The sequence below is a fragment of the Choloepus didactylus genome, chromosome 4 (genome assembly GCF_015220235.1).
Source record: "Choloepus didactylus isolate mChoDid1 chromosome 4, mChoDid1.pri, whole genome shotgun sequence".
In the NCBI taxonomy this organism is placed as follows: domain Eukaryota; kingdom Metazoa; phylum Chordata; class Mammalia; order Pilosa; family Megalonychidae; genus Choloepus; species Choloepus didactylus.
The window spans coordinates 188,458,461-188,475,720 of record NC_051310.1 but is presented as its reverse complement, the minus strand read 5'-3'; the positions used below and the strand labels follow the sequence as shown (position 1 = coordinate 188,475,720).

Genomic DNA, 17,260 nt, shown 5'->3' with positions numbered 1-17,260 from the left:
TGGGGAAGTGGGGGGCAGCACTGAGGCATGAACAGGAGAAATGGCATGAAATAGGGGGAGGGGAGGGGGCAGTGATGCAGCCTGGCTTTACAAAAGAGGGATATGGGGGAGGGTCCAGGGCCCAGACCTAACAGGTGGAGGAGCCATGTTCCTCAAGAAAGACACAGAAACATGGTGGGGGGGGGGGCTGTGCTGAAAGTATCTCCCTACATTGGTCAGGGTTTGAGACCTGCTTGGAATGGGAACCTGATTCCCACTAGTAAGGCTGACCTTGCTCTGACTCCTCTTTGTGAGCAAAACATGGTTCTGTCAGTGCTGAATGAGATGTGCTCCTGTTGGATACACTGACACTTTTATTGGAGCAGGTTGACATCTCTTTTGGTGTCTCTCATTTTTACCTATAGAGTGAGACATGGCTATAAATGGAATTTGATTTTGCATTCAGAATATCAGATATTGCTTATATTACATGATACAATTTTCCCACCAAAAAAAGATAAAAACTTTTCCTCCTCATATGGAAAGAGTTTTATTATTCTGATTCTCACAGGCTGAACCAGCATTCTGAGGTTTATATTAATTAATCATTTAAAATTGAGAATTGAATTCCAACAAGGTTGCCTTTTTAATTTAGAATCTTTATCTAGAAAAGTTTCAGCATTAAGCAACTAATGCACATTTTACTTTAGCCAACACTCAGCAACTGGAAAAGCAGTGTCCTATTTCTTCCTCCATTTAATATTCTCTCTACAATTTCATATTTTATTTTAAGAATTTATGAAGCTGTTTAATGGTATTTCTAAGTCTATTTTAATTAATGTACCCTCCATGTGTATGGATTATGTCAATAATCCACATGTCAACCAAGAAAATTAAGTTTTTCTAACTGAAGTGGGCTCCCTCCCCTTAATCTGTAACAAGAGAGTCCCCTTCCCCCTCAACCGGTAATGACTGCAAAGTAAACATTAAAGCCCTGAGAGGAAGGGAGTGAAACTGTGCCATTTTAGGGAGTGAAACTGTGCTGTTTTAGGGAGTGAGACTTGCGGATGTATGCATTAGCCAAGCGTAACTGTTCCAATAATTAACCATTGCACCAGCCTTGAGAAAATTTCTCAAGGTTGCTAAAGATCTTAAGCACCCATTAATTAACCGCCAACTCTGCTTTTGTCAAAGTAGCTTGCTTGCATTTTCAGAATGTGATTTCTGACTATATAAGTCTCAAGCACTCTCTGGTCCCTGCTGCTGCTTACTAAACTCCCTGCGTGGAGTGACAGGCGGAAGCCACCAGCTAGCTGACTAATAAAGGCTCTTTTAAATTCTGTTTGGCTGTCTCGTACCTTAACTCATGGGCACCGTAACATTTGGAGGCCCCAGCGAGATATATTTTAACCCTCGGCATCTTCCGAGGCTTATCGGTAGAGACAAGGTCCGACTACCGGTCTTCCCCCAGGGGGGCGCGCATGAGAGACGTTCCTCAGCCCTGGCGGAGAACCGAGTGGTCGGGCTTCGAAATTCAAAAATCTGCCTCTGGAGCCATCTGGACGTGGGCCCACAATGGTAAGAGATCTCTAATCTGGTCTGGTGGGGTAACACTTTAGGGTCTTTAGGAGGGCTGGACGCAGCCATAACTCTGAGACCCGGCCTTGGACCACGATGGTGGCTGGTGGCCTCAGGTTTTAGGTTCTGGTACAGGTTCAGAATTGGTCTCTTAGCGCAGACCTAGTCTCTGTTTTGTGTTTTGTTGTTAGTGTCTTTGTTCTGTTCTGTTTCTGTTTTGTCAACCATCAGTCCCATAGGGTCAGTCTCCATCTGCTTCCGCTTGCTCTCCATTGCAGTGTTTTTTGAAAAATGTTCAGGACTTCTGCCAATGAGCTGCAGGTCGGGGGCTACGGTCAACCCAGGAGCTCTCGGACCCTTTGCAAATTCAAATGACCAACCTTTCCAAATTCTAATTGCTCCCCCCCCCCACCGAGGGCACTCTAAATTTGCTAATTACCTTTCAGGTTCAGAGTCATTTACAGGAGTGCAGGACACCCGAATCAATTCCCTATATTGAAACCTGGATCGGCATCCTCATTGACCACCCCAAATGGCTTAATCATTTTTCTGCATATGGTGCTGTCCACGGGCTCCAGGAGGGCTGGGGTGGGGGTGAACAGGCCCTTTGTCTGCAGGCAGCGGCACATGGCTACAGACTCGGGTGTTGTCTTCCTGCTGCTGGACCAGGCAGGCAAGCCTATCCCCACAGTTTGAGCGCTGGTAAACAAGCTCTGAAGTGGTGAGCAGGTGCCAGGACCTGCCTCTGGCCAGGGCACAAGCTTTCCCCTGTGAAACAGGCAATCAGTAAATTATTTGTCGATGATCAGCAGTCACCAGCTGGACACTGACTGGAGAAAGAGCAGAGATGGATCCCCAAGTATGTGAGCCAGGGAGTGGTCCCCAGCATCCTTTGTTTTTGGTATTTCTGTTCCATCATGGGTCACAGGACATCTGTCTGCTTGTACATTCAGGGGTGTCCTGGAGCCAGTGTGTTCCCAGATCCTGGAGACATGCCAGCCCCCTGGGAGGTGGTGTTAACTGCTGACCTGGTGCTTAAAAAGTGGCTCATCTTTTCTTAGTGACACCACTTGCTTTTTGTCTTATAGCCTCTGACCTCAGAGGATACTTTTGTACTTTCTAGAAACGGCAAGCCACTGTTGGGGAGTGTCAGCCAAAGCCCCACTGAACAGCATATTCAGGCATCAAAAACAGCCACATGGAAAGGCTGAGGTCAGCGGGAGGGGGGGAGATTAGTGAAGACAAGTGGCTTCTCTGCGTTCAGCCAGGAGGTGGGGGTGGGGGCAGAGGCTCCCCATGGGGCACGGTAAGCCTCACGCTCATCCCTGTGACTGAGCTGTGCTGGAGCTGACCTGCCAAGTGACAGCTGTCCCGCTGGAGCCCACCTGTCTATGTCTGAGGCACCATGGTGGTACGAGTGCTGCATGTCCTCACGGGAACCCTGCTAGGGGCCAGAGGCCACTTCCCTGGGCAGGGGGCGAGGCAGGCCACCTGAGGGCAGGGAGGCACGGGCTGCCACTCGGCTCCCTGGGACTAAAATTGTTCAACACCTAAACCTCCAAAAAGGAAGATGTACTCATTCTAAAGGGTCACCCAAAAGGCCACCAGTCCTCAACCCCCCACAGAATAGTCCCCCCTACCCTAAGTTCAGGAGGACCCCTTGTTCCCACTCCGGAGTTTGTAAATAGCTTTTAATACTCATTTTTAAAGTAATTTTATATTGCAGAAGTTCATGGTATGTCATTTAATGCAAAAATGAAACCATCTTACTTCAATGTTATTAAAAAGGTTTATTTTATTAGGAAGTAAATGTGTTATTGCAGTGTTTTGTGGCCTGTTTAAAGGCTTTTGTTTAGCAAAGTGAATGTAAAGTACAGTAAAATGTTAAGTTGCCATCTACTTTATGAAATCCATCAACTTGAAACTTTTTAACTCTATCAAGAAAGTGAGATGTGCAATAGATAGTAAGTATGCCATCATGTTTTTATGTCATGTTTATAAATCCATGAAATTGCTCCACTTACTGAATTTTTGCTGATGGCTGAATTGTGAATTAATAATAGGATTATGCCCTTAGCAAATATTTAGTTTTGTTTTAAAATTTAAGTTAAGAGATTTCTAGAACATTCCTTTCTATGGTTCTTAAATAACATAAAGTAATTGTGCAATGTTGCTAATAGTGAACCTAGCAAGCTGCATTCAAATTCAAATATGTTGAAATGTGTAATCCAACAAAATTCTATTTGGATCAAATCCTCATCCCTTGACCTTGTGTGAAAAAAAGTACTCTCCTTCCAGTGAAAAATTATCACAGAGGTTCATTAAATGAGACTCTGACCCAGTGTTCTTACTGTATTTTACATGTGCCCCCCCCAAACTCCTGGCATCACAGCCCACCTGAAGCCAGGCCTGAGGCACCATGCCCCTCAGGGAAAGACTCAGTCCTTTATTCGTTTGGGCCCCTAATGCTGAGGCCCAGCTGCTCTACGTCACCGGGCTGAGCAGGGGTCCCTGCTGCTAACTCCCTCCCCAAGGAGGGACCCAGGATTTAGTTTCTGGTCTCTCCATCCAACCCTGCTCCAGCTGAAACTTTTGGTATTTATTCTGGACAAAAGCCCAGACAGTATACTTTATATTGATTGCTTCAGTTTATATTTATTAAGCACCTACTGTTTTAGTTGCTAGGAATACAAGAGGGTCAAAACCCCCAAAAACTAACCTCTTTGTTAGAGTCCATTTTCTTTACCCATCAGCCCACATAGTATGACTATCAACTACTTCAGCAAACACTTTTCACGTCAGAAGAGGAAGAGAATCCATGCCCAGGGAAGGAAACTAGTCATGGGGCCAGACAATCTACCTACCATGGAAGCAGACTGCCTTGAAACTGTTTTTCTTTTCACCCGACCTCGGTGGGACCCTAACATGAATTAAGGTAAGGAGGTTCTCGAACAGTACTGCCAGACTCTAATGGGGGCTCTCCGAGCAGCAGCGCAGAGGCCGACAAATATGTCCAAGGTAACTGAGGTAACTCAGGGAGCCACTAAGTCCCCTGCCACTTTTCTAGAGTGCCTCCAGGAGGCTTACCAATTATACACCCCTATAAATCCAGAGGTGCCAGAAAACAGGTGAGCAATTAATATTGCTTTTGTCACCCAGTCAGCCCCAAATATAAGGAAAAAATTACAGAAATTAGAAGGCTTTGAGGGAAAGGTACTAAGCCAGTTGGTGAAGGTTGCTCAACAAGTTTTCACTAATAGAGAGTGTTCCGAAGACTTAAATAAAAAAAAATGGCAAAGGTCCTACTTGCCATGAGTGAAAACCAGGCATGGAATAAAAACTGAAAAAGAAACCAAAAATTCAAAAAAAAGTTGGGAGGAGGTAATAGACTGTCCAGTAAGAAAGAAGGATGAAGAGGGCCCCCTCTAAGCCAAAACTAATACACATTCTGTAAAGAGGAGGGAGACTTTCAGACTCTAAAAAAGGCACTCACTCAGGCCCCAGCCTTAGCACTCCCAAATCTCAAAAAGCCATTCCAGCTGCATGTAGCCAAGGCACAAAGGGCAGCAAAAGGAGTGTTAACACAGTGCTTGGGGCCATGAAATGGGTCATAGCCTATCTTTCAAAACACCTGAATCTAGTTGTGGCAGGCTGGCCTAACTGTCTACACAAACAGCCGGTATGTGTTTGCCACTGCATAAGTGCATGAAACCATCTACCAGGAATGTGGTCTCCTAACCTTCAGAAAAAATATGCCTGAAGCAAAAAAATGCTTTCGCCAACCAGACGGCCAAAGAAGCAGCCCTAAAACCGGTGGGGCCTCTTCAAGCTTTGCCCCTCTTACCACCCCGGGTACTAAAAGCTACTCTAACTTATTCAAACTCTAATATTCAGCTACTTCAAAATCCTCCTACCAGAAGCACTGGGAAGAAACTTAATTTTCCAAACGCATCAAAGTACACACTTGAAAAGGACAAAATTAACTAAACTGCTAAAAACTGACTTTTACATACCTAAGCTTTTTCAGGTAGCAAAAGAAGTAAGGAAAAAAAATGTCACGTCTGTGCTCAAGTCAACTCAAGTCATGTAAGTACCCCTGCTGCCCCAGGTCACCGCCCAAGAGGTCAACTTCCAGGAAAGCAATAAAAAATAAACTTCACAAAACTGCCTCCTAGACCAGGGGAATACAAGTACTTACTTGTGCTGGTGGACACCTTCTCAGGATAAGTTAAAACCTACCCAACTCAGTCAGAGTCAGCTCAGGTAGTAGCTAAGAAGGTATTAGCCAAAATTATCCCTCAGTTTAGCCTACCAATAGCAATGGGGTCTGACAATGGTCCGGCTTTTAAAGCCCAAATTACTCAAAATTTAGCAAGAGCATTAGGAATTGAATGAAAGTTACACTGCATTTACAAACCGCAAAGCTCAAGGCAGGTAAATAAATAAATAAATAAATAAATAAATAAATCGAACACTTAAAAACCCTCACCAAACTTAAACTAGAGACTGGCGGGAACCGGGTAAGTCTCCTTCCGTTTGCCTTGCTCAAAACTAAATGCACTTCTTATGTAAAAGGTATTACCCCTTATAAAGCCATGTTCAGCAGGCCACCCCCACTTCTCCCCAAAATAGGGGAGGAACAGCTCGCCCTTTTAACTAACTCTAAACTTCTCAAGTCCTTACAGGCCTTGCACTATAACTCCAGAAACAACCACTGCACCATCCGTGCCCACCACCCGAAACCTGACACCGTGAGAACACGGACCCCTATGACTAACTCTTTGGGGTAAACTGGAACCTGGAACTTACCGGAAGCGGTCAATAAGTACCTAGGTGGGAGACATGCGGAATTGTGAAGCTTTGGCTGTAGAAACCTAAACTTAAAACAGGAACTATAAAATAGTCAGCACTATATTTGTCCACTAAAAAGCATCTCAACAGCATGTGGAAGAAAAATAATTATTTCTTTTACAGTTAGGGCTGTAAAACTATAGCTCCATAAAAAAAAATGTAACCCATCTGTTAAAGGTCACAAAAAATAAAAGGCCAGAAGCTCCTACTAAAAATTGTGCAATTAAAAGCTGTAACCCTATTACTTTTAAACCACAGCAGATTTGAAAAAATTCCCAGTGGTTGGAAAAAAAAAAAAAAAACGTAGAAATTGTGCCTTTATGTATCAAAACTTTAAGTAACTTTCAAGAACAAAAAAAACATGTTTCCAGTCCCCTCAATTTCCCCTATCTACTTCTCCTTATGCTAATTCCTGTACCTCGGTACTACTCTGGCAAGGGAGGTAGAAAGCACCTCGGGCTAACTAGCCTCCAATGAGTCAACCGAAAAGAACCAGTGTTAGTGCCGGTACTCCTCGGGGTTGGGGCAGCCAGGGCAACCACAGTAGGAACCACAGCACTTGTTACAGGGGACCAAAATTTTAAAAGCCTTAGTACTCAGATCGACCAGGATCTAAAAACCTTAAAAGAGAGTGTTACTAAATTTGAGGAGTCCTTAAGCTCATTAGCAGAAGTAGTGCTCCAGAATCAGAGGGGACTCTACCTTGTATTCTTAAAGCAGGCAGGGCTTTGTCTAGCCTTGGGGGAAGCATGCTGTTTTTATACTAACCAGTCAGGTGTAATTAAAGAAAGTTTAAGCCAACTCCAAAAGAGAATAAAGGATAGAGAAGAGCAAAGGAAAAAGGAGGCAAATTGGTTTGAAAGTATATTTTCTCAATCTCCATGGTTAACTACCTTAATATCAGCAGTTGCTGGACCCCTGGCTCTTATCATGTTAGCCTTAATCATAGGCCCCTGTGTTATAAACTGTTTAGTTAAATTTGTCCAACGACGTATTCAAAGTGTGAAGCTTATGGTTTTGCAGTCCCAATACTAATATCAATTCTTACCCTTGGAAGAAACAATGATTTGATTCTCCCTAAAAACCAGTGGGGAATGAAATGGGCTCCATCTCCTTAATCTGTAACAAGAGAGTCCCCTTCCCCCTCAACCGGTAATGACTGCAAAGTAAACATTAAAGCCGTGAGAGGAAGGAATTGAAACTGTGCCATTTTAGGGAGTGAAACTGTGCCATTTTAGGGAGTGAGACTTGCAGATGTATGCATTAGCCAAGCGTAACCGTTCCAATAATTAACCATTGCACCAGCCTTGAGAAAATTTCTCAAGGTTGCTAAAGATCTTAAGCACCTATTAATTAACCGCCAACTCTGCTTTTGTCAAAGTAGCTTGCTTGCATTTTCAGGATGTGATGTCTGCCTATATAAGTCTCAAGAACTCTCCGGTCCCTGCTGCTGCTTACTAAACTCCCTGCGTGGAGTGACAGGCGGCAGCCGCCAGCTAGCTGACTAATAAAGGCTCTTTTAAATTCTGTTTGGCTGTCTGGTACCTTAACACTAATCTGAATGATTTTTCTCGTTTTCTCCCTTGTAATTTTCATAACACCAAATTCACTTTTATTTTAAAATTAAGATGATCATTTATTATTTACATATTTCCCACATATGTGTTTTAATTCCATAATATGGAAAATGATCTTAATTTTTTAAAAATTATCTTAAAAGATATTTAATGCTTAAAATTATGTAAGTACACATACACAATTACCCTTAGCCCTCTAACAATTTTATGACTGTGATTTATTTTCTGATAACAAATATAAATGCAAAGTCATCCTTTATACTTTTGAGTAAAGTAACTAAAAGTTTTACAATGTCCCATTGTCCTCTTGTCACAATGCATTTTCAGTCATTTAAAAAATGTTTATCTTCTTTCTTATTTAAAATTTGTATTTATTCCAATGTTTTCAGTCTTGAGATGTTTGTTTAAAATCTTGAATGTGCCCCCTGAGAGCTGATTGGATCTCTATACCTTGGAGCTAAATGGTTGAAAAGCTTTTGTTTAATGATATGTAGGATGAGAGCTGACACAATTGAAGTTGGTCCCACTAATCCACATAGGGAGACACTTTCCTGTAGGTCTCAATTAAGAAGTGCTGCCCAGAGGTCACCTCAGATATTTCAAGCCTGCACAAGGTAGATTGTTAAAGGCTGAGTACTGCTGATGTTAATAAGAGGAGGCTAAGCAAAGTCTAAATCAGCATTCCAGGACTCAATGTTGTATGTTCATTCTCTCAGCTAAGGCCCCATTTTTCTGAATTTTAAGATGTCCAAAACATCAATCCCTGTTTCTACATCCAGATATATTATGACCTAAGGTTCATTCACCTGCTCATTTGACACCAACTGTGACATGTCATCTTCTAAATTGTATAAATATCAATTCATGAGTACTACGTCATTGTGTTCATCACTGAGAACTTAAGTTTTGAACTTATTGAGTAGTATTTTGAGCTGTTTTCATTGAGGATAAAAGATAAGTGTATTTTTTCTTTATTAGAGGAGATGTGGGTTTACAGAACAATTATGCATAAAATAAAGGATTCCAATAAACAAAGCTATTGTTAACTCTTTGCATTGGTGTGGAATATTTGTTACAATTAGTGATAGCATATTTTTATAATTGTGCTATTAACTATCATCCATGATTTATCTTGGGGTTCACTGTTTTTATAGTGTAGTCAAATGGGTTTAGTATTTAAATTTTTTACCCTATATACAATCTAACATTTCTCCTGTTAGGTCCTGTTAATTAGAATTTACTTGTACTAAAATTCTACCAAAGATTTCCCAGGATACATGATATGAACATGCTTACTGAAAATGTTTAATCTTGAATAGGCAGTTGGACAAATCATGTTTGGATTTCAGACATTTGATCCACATTCAGGTCCTACTGCTGCTATATCAAGATTGTAGGATCCCAGAGCCTGGAACTTTCCTAGAATTCTGTGAAACTAAAGCACACAGCAGACTGCATTACCCAGAGCAGTTAATCAAAATGTAACAAGCCCCACTCAAATGGAGGGAACACACAGATGGTCAGTTCTCCCTCTGTATTAACTAAACATTTCCAAGGTCCACTGGTTCCCAGAACTGAGATTGCTATTCCCTTCCCAGCAAGTAGCTAATCTAAATGTTACAAGACCCTTTATCTCATACCCACTGGAATGGTATGAATCCTGCCTAATTGTGGTGTAGTTTCACAGAGCTCTGAATTGGTCACCATCAGAGAAGTTTGACTGAATTTTTGCCTCACCCCTGTAAGTTCCTTTAATAAAGTGTATGTTTCACTCCATTCCTGATGTTTACTTTGGTCTCAGTGACAGACTAGCCCCCACAGGCCAGAACAGAAATCATTTATATTTGTTCAAAAATGTTTATTTTGCAATTCTTTACTATATCAACATGTTGCAGTTGCTCCAGATATAGCTTTTTCTGTTTCCAAAGTTGGAAATATAACTCCACACGTCCTTTTAGGAGCAAGATATCTTGGAGTTTAAGTTTGTCAGAGCTGGAAAAACAAAATCTCATTTTTAGTAAGAAGATTGGTAAAATTCAGTTCATGAGGGCAGCATTTTATTTATGGTCATATGTTGTTCTATGATTTTATTTGCTTCTCAAATATTGGGCAGTTATAGAAGCATAATTTTGTTAAAGAAGCATGGGGCAATGAACTTATCCTCACATAGGGGAGAAATAAAACTAAACTATAACTATTTGAAAGGAAAAAAATTGAATGAGACAATTTTAAAGGGTTAAATAGAACATGTAACAGTAATGATATTTCCCTTTACATAAACCTGCCCACTTTTTAATTTTAAATTCTACGTTACTTTATGATCCTTAGGCTCAGTGACCTACAATAGAAAAAATTGTCACACAGGCATAATGCATGCATATTTTGTGCCTTCACACATTTTTAATTTTAATATAATATGTTTGAGGTAGATTGAATTATTAACATTTTAGTGCTCTTCCCTATAAGAAGATAGTATACATGTACCCCACTGGTGTAAAGTTTGGCCATATACCTGGCTCATACAATACAATCACAAAAGAAGGAAAAGTGTAGATTAAAAAGCTTTATTATTCTTGGCCATTATCTGTATTCTCTTTTACTTTTGGGTGATGGCTCCTCATCAGCTTGGGTTCCATTGTGAAGATCTATAGCTCATAGAAAAGAGACAGACATCATGAATATGTAGATATACATTGAATTTGAGGGTTCACTCAAGTATAACAGACATTAACCCAATTAATATTATGCCACATTGTATTCTAAACAGGTTGTATGAATTAAAAGTCATTAATCTTTGAGAGTTCTTTCAGCTCAACTTCTTCATTTTGAATTTCTATTGTTAGATATTCAAATAAACCCAATGTGCTTAGTCTATGTATAAGTATATATATATGCATACATATGCATACATATACATATCACTTAAGTTTTAAGTTTTTAAGTTTTAATGCAGTTTAACGATAATATTGAATCCTTCCTGTGAAATTCCTATTATTTGTTACAGACTCATTCCCAAAGTTGGTTTCACAAAATATTGTTTTTTTCTATATCCTATGAGGCACAGAATTTCCCAATTCAAATATAATAAAATTTATCAATCTCTCTCAATGGACTTTGTTTTATTTCTTGCCTGAAAAACACTTACCTAGGTTGGTATCCTGAAGACATTATGAAATGTTAGTCTCCAAAGCCACAAGTTTTGAGTTTTATATTTAGAAATTGTACTACATCAGTTGTGCATGGTGAGAAGTAGGAGTGAAATTGATTTTATCCTATATGAATTTCCAACTATCTAAATAATATTAACTGAAAAGTATGTATAATTGAAACTACATATCACACATTATGTCTGTCATTAATTGTGTTCCTAAATCAGTGAATCTGTAGCTGTGCTCTTTATTATGCTGCATTGCTTTCTTTATTTCTTCACTCATGCCACATATATACATATGAATTTAATGGAAATTAAGTATCAGGAAAGTGATAATTTAAATTGAAAAATACATGTTTTGTCCTTGAGTTTATATGCTTCATGGAAAGCACACGGAAATGGTTGAGTTTATGATAGGGAATGCTTGAAAATGGATATTCTTTTTTTAAAAAAGGATATAAAATGCTGTTGGGGGACAATTATTGTCAGAATGCTGTATATATATATATATATATATATATATATATATATATATAAAATAGTAAAGGGTATTAATTTACTGGATAGAATTATGATTTCTGAACTTATAAAAATCTGTAATAATTTGTAATGAATTCCAAGTGAAGTCTTTGTCTTACCAATTGGGTATCAACTGAAGCAGTGAAGGTAAATGATAGGTGCTTGGTATGATTCTTTTATTAACTGAGGAAAATTTTCACTTTCTAGGGAAACATTATTGATGAAATTAAAACCAATATGTTTCAGAAATAATGCCCAACTGCAATCAAGTATTTTACAGTAACCTCAAGGAAATGAATATGTATCAATGAGTTTTTTATTACTTTATTGAACAAAGTTTAACATGCTAAATTTAAACAATATTCATCAGGGTTCCTTATTAATTATTAATTGGATAAGGAAGAATCCATTATATTCCAAATCACATTTAGATTTCAATGAGTATTATAAAAATAATTTATTATTTATAAATCTGCCAATATTAGAAATATACAGTTTCTCTCTTTTTATTACTCTTTCTGCCATCTTAAATGTAATCACTCTCAGCAGGAAATGTAGGATAACAGCAGGTGTATATGCAATTTAACGAGGTCTCTTTTGAATTTTTACTCAAAATATTCATGTGACTAAAAGCTGGAACTCTCTGCTGAATCATTTTTAAATTCAATTTTATTGAGATATGTTCACATACCATGCAGTCATACAAAGTGTACAATCAATTGTTCACAGTTCCATTATGTAGATGTGCATCCATTACCAAAATTAATTTTTGAACATATTCATTACCACACACAAAAAAGTAATAAGAATAAAATTAAAGTGAAAAGAACAAATAAAGTAAAAAATATCACTGGGTGCATATTTTTTGCCCCAATTTTTCCACTCATCTATCCATACATTGGACAAAGGGGAGTGTGATCCACATGGCTTCCTCAATCACACTGTCACCCTTCATTAGCTACATTGTTATATAATCATCTTCAAGATTCAAGCATTCTGGGTTGTAGTTTGATAATTTCAGGTATTTACTGCTAGCTATTCCAATTCATTAGAATCTAAAATAGGTTATTTATATTGTGCATAAGAGTGCCCACCAGTCTGACCTCTTGGTTCTTTTCAGAATCTCCCAGTCACTGAAACTTATTTCATTTCATTTCACATCCCACTTTCAGTCAAGAAGATGATCTCCATCAAGAAGTGCCAGGTCTAGATTCCTCCCTGGGAGTCATATTACATGTGGCCAGGGAGATTTACACCACTGGGTGTCATATCCCATTTAGAAGGGAGGGCAGTGCTTTCACCTGCCAAGTTGGCTTAGCTAGAGAGAGGGCCACATCTGAGAAACAAAGAGGCATTCAGCAGGAGGCACTCACACTCAATTATAAGCAGGACTAGCCTTTGCTTTGCAGTAACAGTTTTCCCAAGGGCAAGTACAGTGATAGAAGGCTCAGTTCATCAAATCACTAGTCCCCAATGTCTGTGAGCACATCAGCAACCATAGATGTGGGGAAGACAAACACCCCTGCATTCTCCACCAGTTCTTCGGGGGGGGGGGGGGCACTGCATATATTTTTTCATTTTTTTAAAATTAACTATTAACTATATCAAAAAAATTTAAAAACTTGCAATAAGAGAACATTTCAAACAAACCACAAGGGAAAAAGAAAAAGACTACTAACCTAATATAACTGCTTTACTTCCAACATGTTCCTACATTACCCTAAGAAAGTAACCTAATATAGTAACATTTCTGTGAACTTGTTCCTACAATACCCACCAGAAATTAACAAAGCTTAACCATTCCTGGGAATTCCCAGAATGTTAAATTTACCCATAATACCTTATCTGTTCTTACTGGGTTATCATTACCCCTTCAGTAGTTACTCTCTATCACTAGGTCCCTTATATTCTACATTATAAACCATTTATTTTACATTTTCCATTCTTCACATTACTGGTGGCATATAATATTTCCCTTTTTGTGCCTAGCTTGTTTTGCTCAGCATTATGTTTTCACGCTTCATCCATGTTGCCATATGTCTCAATATATCATTCCTTCTTAATGCTGCATAGTATGCCATTGTGTGTATATACCATATTTTATTTATCTACTCATCTGTTGGAGGACATTTTTGTTGTTTCCATCTCTTGGCAATTGTGAGTAATTCTGCTATGATCATTGGCATGCAGATATCTGTTCATGTCACTGCTTTCATATCTTCTGGGTATATACCAAGAAGTGCAATTGCTGTATCTAAGGGTAACTCTATGTCTAGTTTGCTAAGGAACTACCAGACTGTCTTCCAGAGTCCTGAAACATTATACAGTTCCACCAACAATGAATGAGTTCCAATTTCTCCACATCCTCCCCATTATTTGAATTTTCCTGTTTGTTTAATGATAGCCACTTTAATTGGGGCAAGATGGTAACTCGTGGTCTTCATTTGCACTTCTCTAATAGCTAGTGAAGCTCAACAATTTTTCATGTGTTTCTTGGACATTTGTATTTCCTCTTTAGAGAACTGTCTCTTCATATCTTTTGCCCACTTTACAATTGGGCTGTTTGTACTATTGTCATTTAGTTGTAGGCTTTATTTATATATGCAAGGTAGTCTCTTGTCAGATAGATGGTTCCAAAATTTTTTTCCCATTAACTTGGCTGTCTCTTCACCTTTTTGACAAATTCCTTTGAGGTACAGAAATTTCTAAGTTTGAGGAGTTCCCATTTATCTATTTTTTCCTTTGTTGCTTGTGCATTGTGTGTAAGGTCTAGAAAGTGCATTGGGTGTAAGTTCTAGGAAGTGACCTCCTAATACAAGGTCTAGGAAGTGACCTCCTAATACAAGATTTTGAAGATGTTTCCCTACATTATCTTCTGCTTTTTATAATGAGGTTTTTGATCTACTTTGAGTTAATTTTTGTATAGGGTGTGAGGTAGCGGCCCTCTTTCATTCTTTTGGATATGGATATCCATATCTCCCAGCCTCATTTGTTGAAAATACTGTTATGTACCAGTTCAGTGGCTTTGGGGGTCTTATCAAAGATCAGTTGGCCATAATTCTGGGGTCTAGCTCTGAATCCTCAGTTGGATTTCATTGATCAATGTATCTGTCTTTGTGCCAGTACCAGGCTGTTTTGACTACTGTGGATTTATAATAAGCTTCAAAGTCAGGGAGTGTAAGTCCTCCCACATTGTTTTTCTTTTTTTTTTTTAGAGTGTTTTAGCAATTTGATGCATCTTCCCTTTCCAAGTAAATTTGATAACTAGCTTTTCCAAGACTGCAAATAGGTTGTGGAATTTTGATTGGGATTTCATTGAAGCTGTAGATTAATTTGGGTAAAATTGACATCTTATTGACATTTAGCCTTCTAATCCATGAACATGGAATATTTTTTCCATCTTTTAAGATCCCTTCCTATTTCTTTTAGTAGAGTTATGTAGTTTACTTTGTATAGGTCTTTTACATCTTTGGTAAAGTTCATTCCTAGGTACTTGATTTTTTAGTTGCTATGAAAATGGTATCTTTTTCTTGAGTGTCTCTTCACTTCATTCATTTCTAGTTTGTTAATGGCTCATGTACCTTAATCTTGTATCCCACTACTTTGCTAAATTTATTAGCTCTAGTAGCTGTATTGTCAGTTTCTCAGGGTTTTCCAGATGTAAGATCATATCATCTGCAAATAATAACAGTTTTACTTCTTTCTTTCCAATTTGGATGCCTTTTATTTCTTTGTCTTCCCAGATTGCCCTGACTAGCACATCTAGCACAATGTTCAATACAGTGGTGACAGTGGGCATCCTTGTCTCATCTCTGATCTTAGAGGGAAGGCTCTCAGGCTCTTGTCATTGAGTACTATGCAGGCTGCGTTTTTTTCATATATGCTTTTTATCATATTGAGGAAGTTTCCTTCAATTCCTACATTTTGAAGTTATTTTATCAAAAAGGGATGTTGGATTTTGTTGAATGCTTTTTCAGCATTTATTGATCTGATCTTTTGATTTCTCTCTTATGATTTATTAATGTTTTGTAATATATTGATTTTCTTATGTTGAACCATCATTGCAGGCCTGGAATTAACCTCACTTGGTCATGGTGCATGATTTTTTAATGTGTCTTTGGATTTGATTTTCAAGTATTTTGTTGAGAGTTTTCAGGTCTATATTCATTAGGGAGATTGACCTGTAGTTTTCCTTTTGTGAGGTTTCTTCGCATGGTTTTGGTATTAGATTAATGTTAGCTTCATAAAAAGTGTTATATAGTGGTCTATTTTCTTCAAAGTTTTGAAAGAGTTTAAGTAAGATTGGTGTCAATTCTTTTTGGAAAGTTTGGTAGAATTTCCCTGTGAAGCCATCTGGCCATGGGCATTTATTTGTGGGAAGATTTTTGATGATTGGATCACTGTGTTTGTGATAGGTTTGTTGAGGTCTTCTATTTCTTCTCTGGTTCAGTCTAGGTTGTTCATATTTTTCCATGAAATTGTCCATTTCCTTTATATTATCCAGTTTTTTGGTGTACCATTGTTCATAATATCCTCATAATTTTTTAAATTTCTTTGGATCTGTAGTAATGCCACAGTAAAACTTGTGCTGCATCCCATAGGTTTTGATACATTGTGTTCTCATTTTCATTTGTGTCTATATATTTAGCCATTTCCCTTGCTATTTCTTCTTTAAGCCACTGATTGTTTAGGAGCATGTTGTTTAACCTCCAGATATTAGTGAATTTTCTATGTCTCTGATGGCTATTGACTTCACATTGTATTCCATTGTGGTCAGAGAATGTACATTGAATAATTTCAAATTTTATAAATTTATTGATGTTTGTTTTATGTTCCAGCCTATGATTTATTCTGGAAAAAGTTCTGTGAGTATTGGAGAAGAATGTGTTTCCTGGTGATTTGAGATATAATGTCCTCTATATGTCTGTTATATCCAATTCATTTATCAGATTGTTTAGGTTTTGAATTTCCTTATTGGTCTTCTGTCTCATTGATCTTCCTATAGAAGAGAGTGGTGTGTTGAAGTCTCTCACAATTATTTTGGAAAAATCTCTTGCTTCCTTTAATTTTGTGAGTGTTTGTCTCATGTATTTTGTGGCACCTTGATTGGGTGCATAAACATTTATGATTGTTATTTCTTCTTGTTGAATTTCCACTTTTATTGGTATGTGTGGCCTTCTTTATCTCTCATAACATCCTTGCATTTAAAATCTATTTTATCTAAGATTAATATTGCTACATCTGCTTTCTTTTGGTTGTGGCTTGCATGAAATATTTTTCATCCTTTCTCTTTCAATTTCTTTGCATCCCTGTGTCTCAGATATGTCTCCTGTAAGCAACATATTGATGGTTCATATTTTTTTATCCATTTTGCCAATCTATGTCTTTTAATTGGGTAGTTTAGTCCATTTCCATTCAATGTTGTTACTGTGAAGGGATTTCTTGAGTCAGCCATTGTTTATGTTTCTCAGATATATTTTTCCCTCTCTCTCTTAATGTCCTTTAACCTACCCTTACTGAATCTCTTTAGTACTGAATGATTCTCCATCTCTCTCCCTCTGTTTGTTTCTCTGTTGGTAGGGCTCCCTTTAGTATCTCAAGCAGG

General features: G+C 38.3%; 1 long non-coding RNA gene across 1 annotated transcript; it reads left to right on the top strand.

Moving 5' to 3' along the window:
• Positions 1–1,353: 1,353 nt before the first annotated feature.
• Positions 1,354–7,935, top strand: LOC119530820. The gene is made up of 2 exons (XR_005216146.1): positions 1,354–1,557; positions 4,311–7,935. It is a non-coding gene; the product is annotated as an uncharacterized LOC119530820 (long non-coding RNA).
• The last annotated feature ends 9,325 nt before the right edge of the window (positions 7,936–17,260 follow it).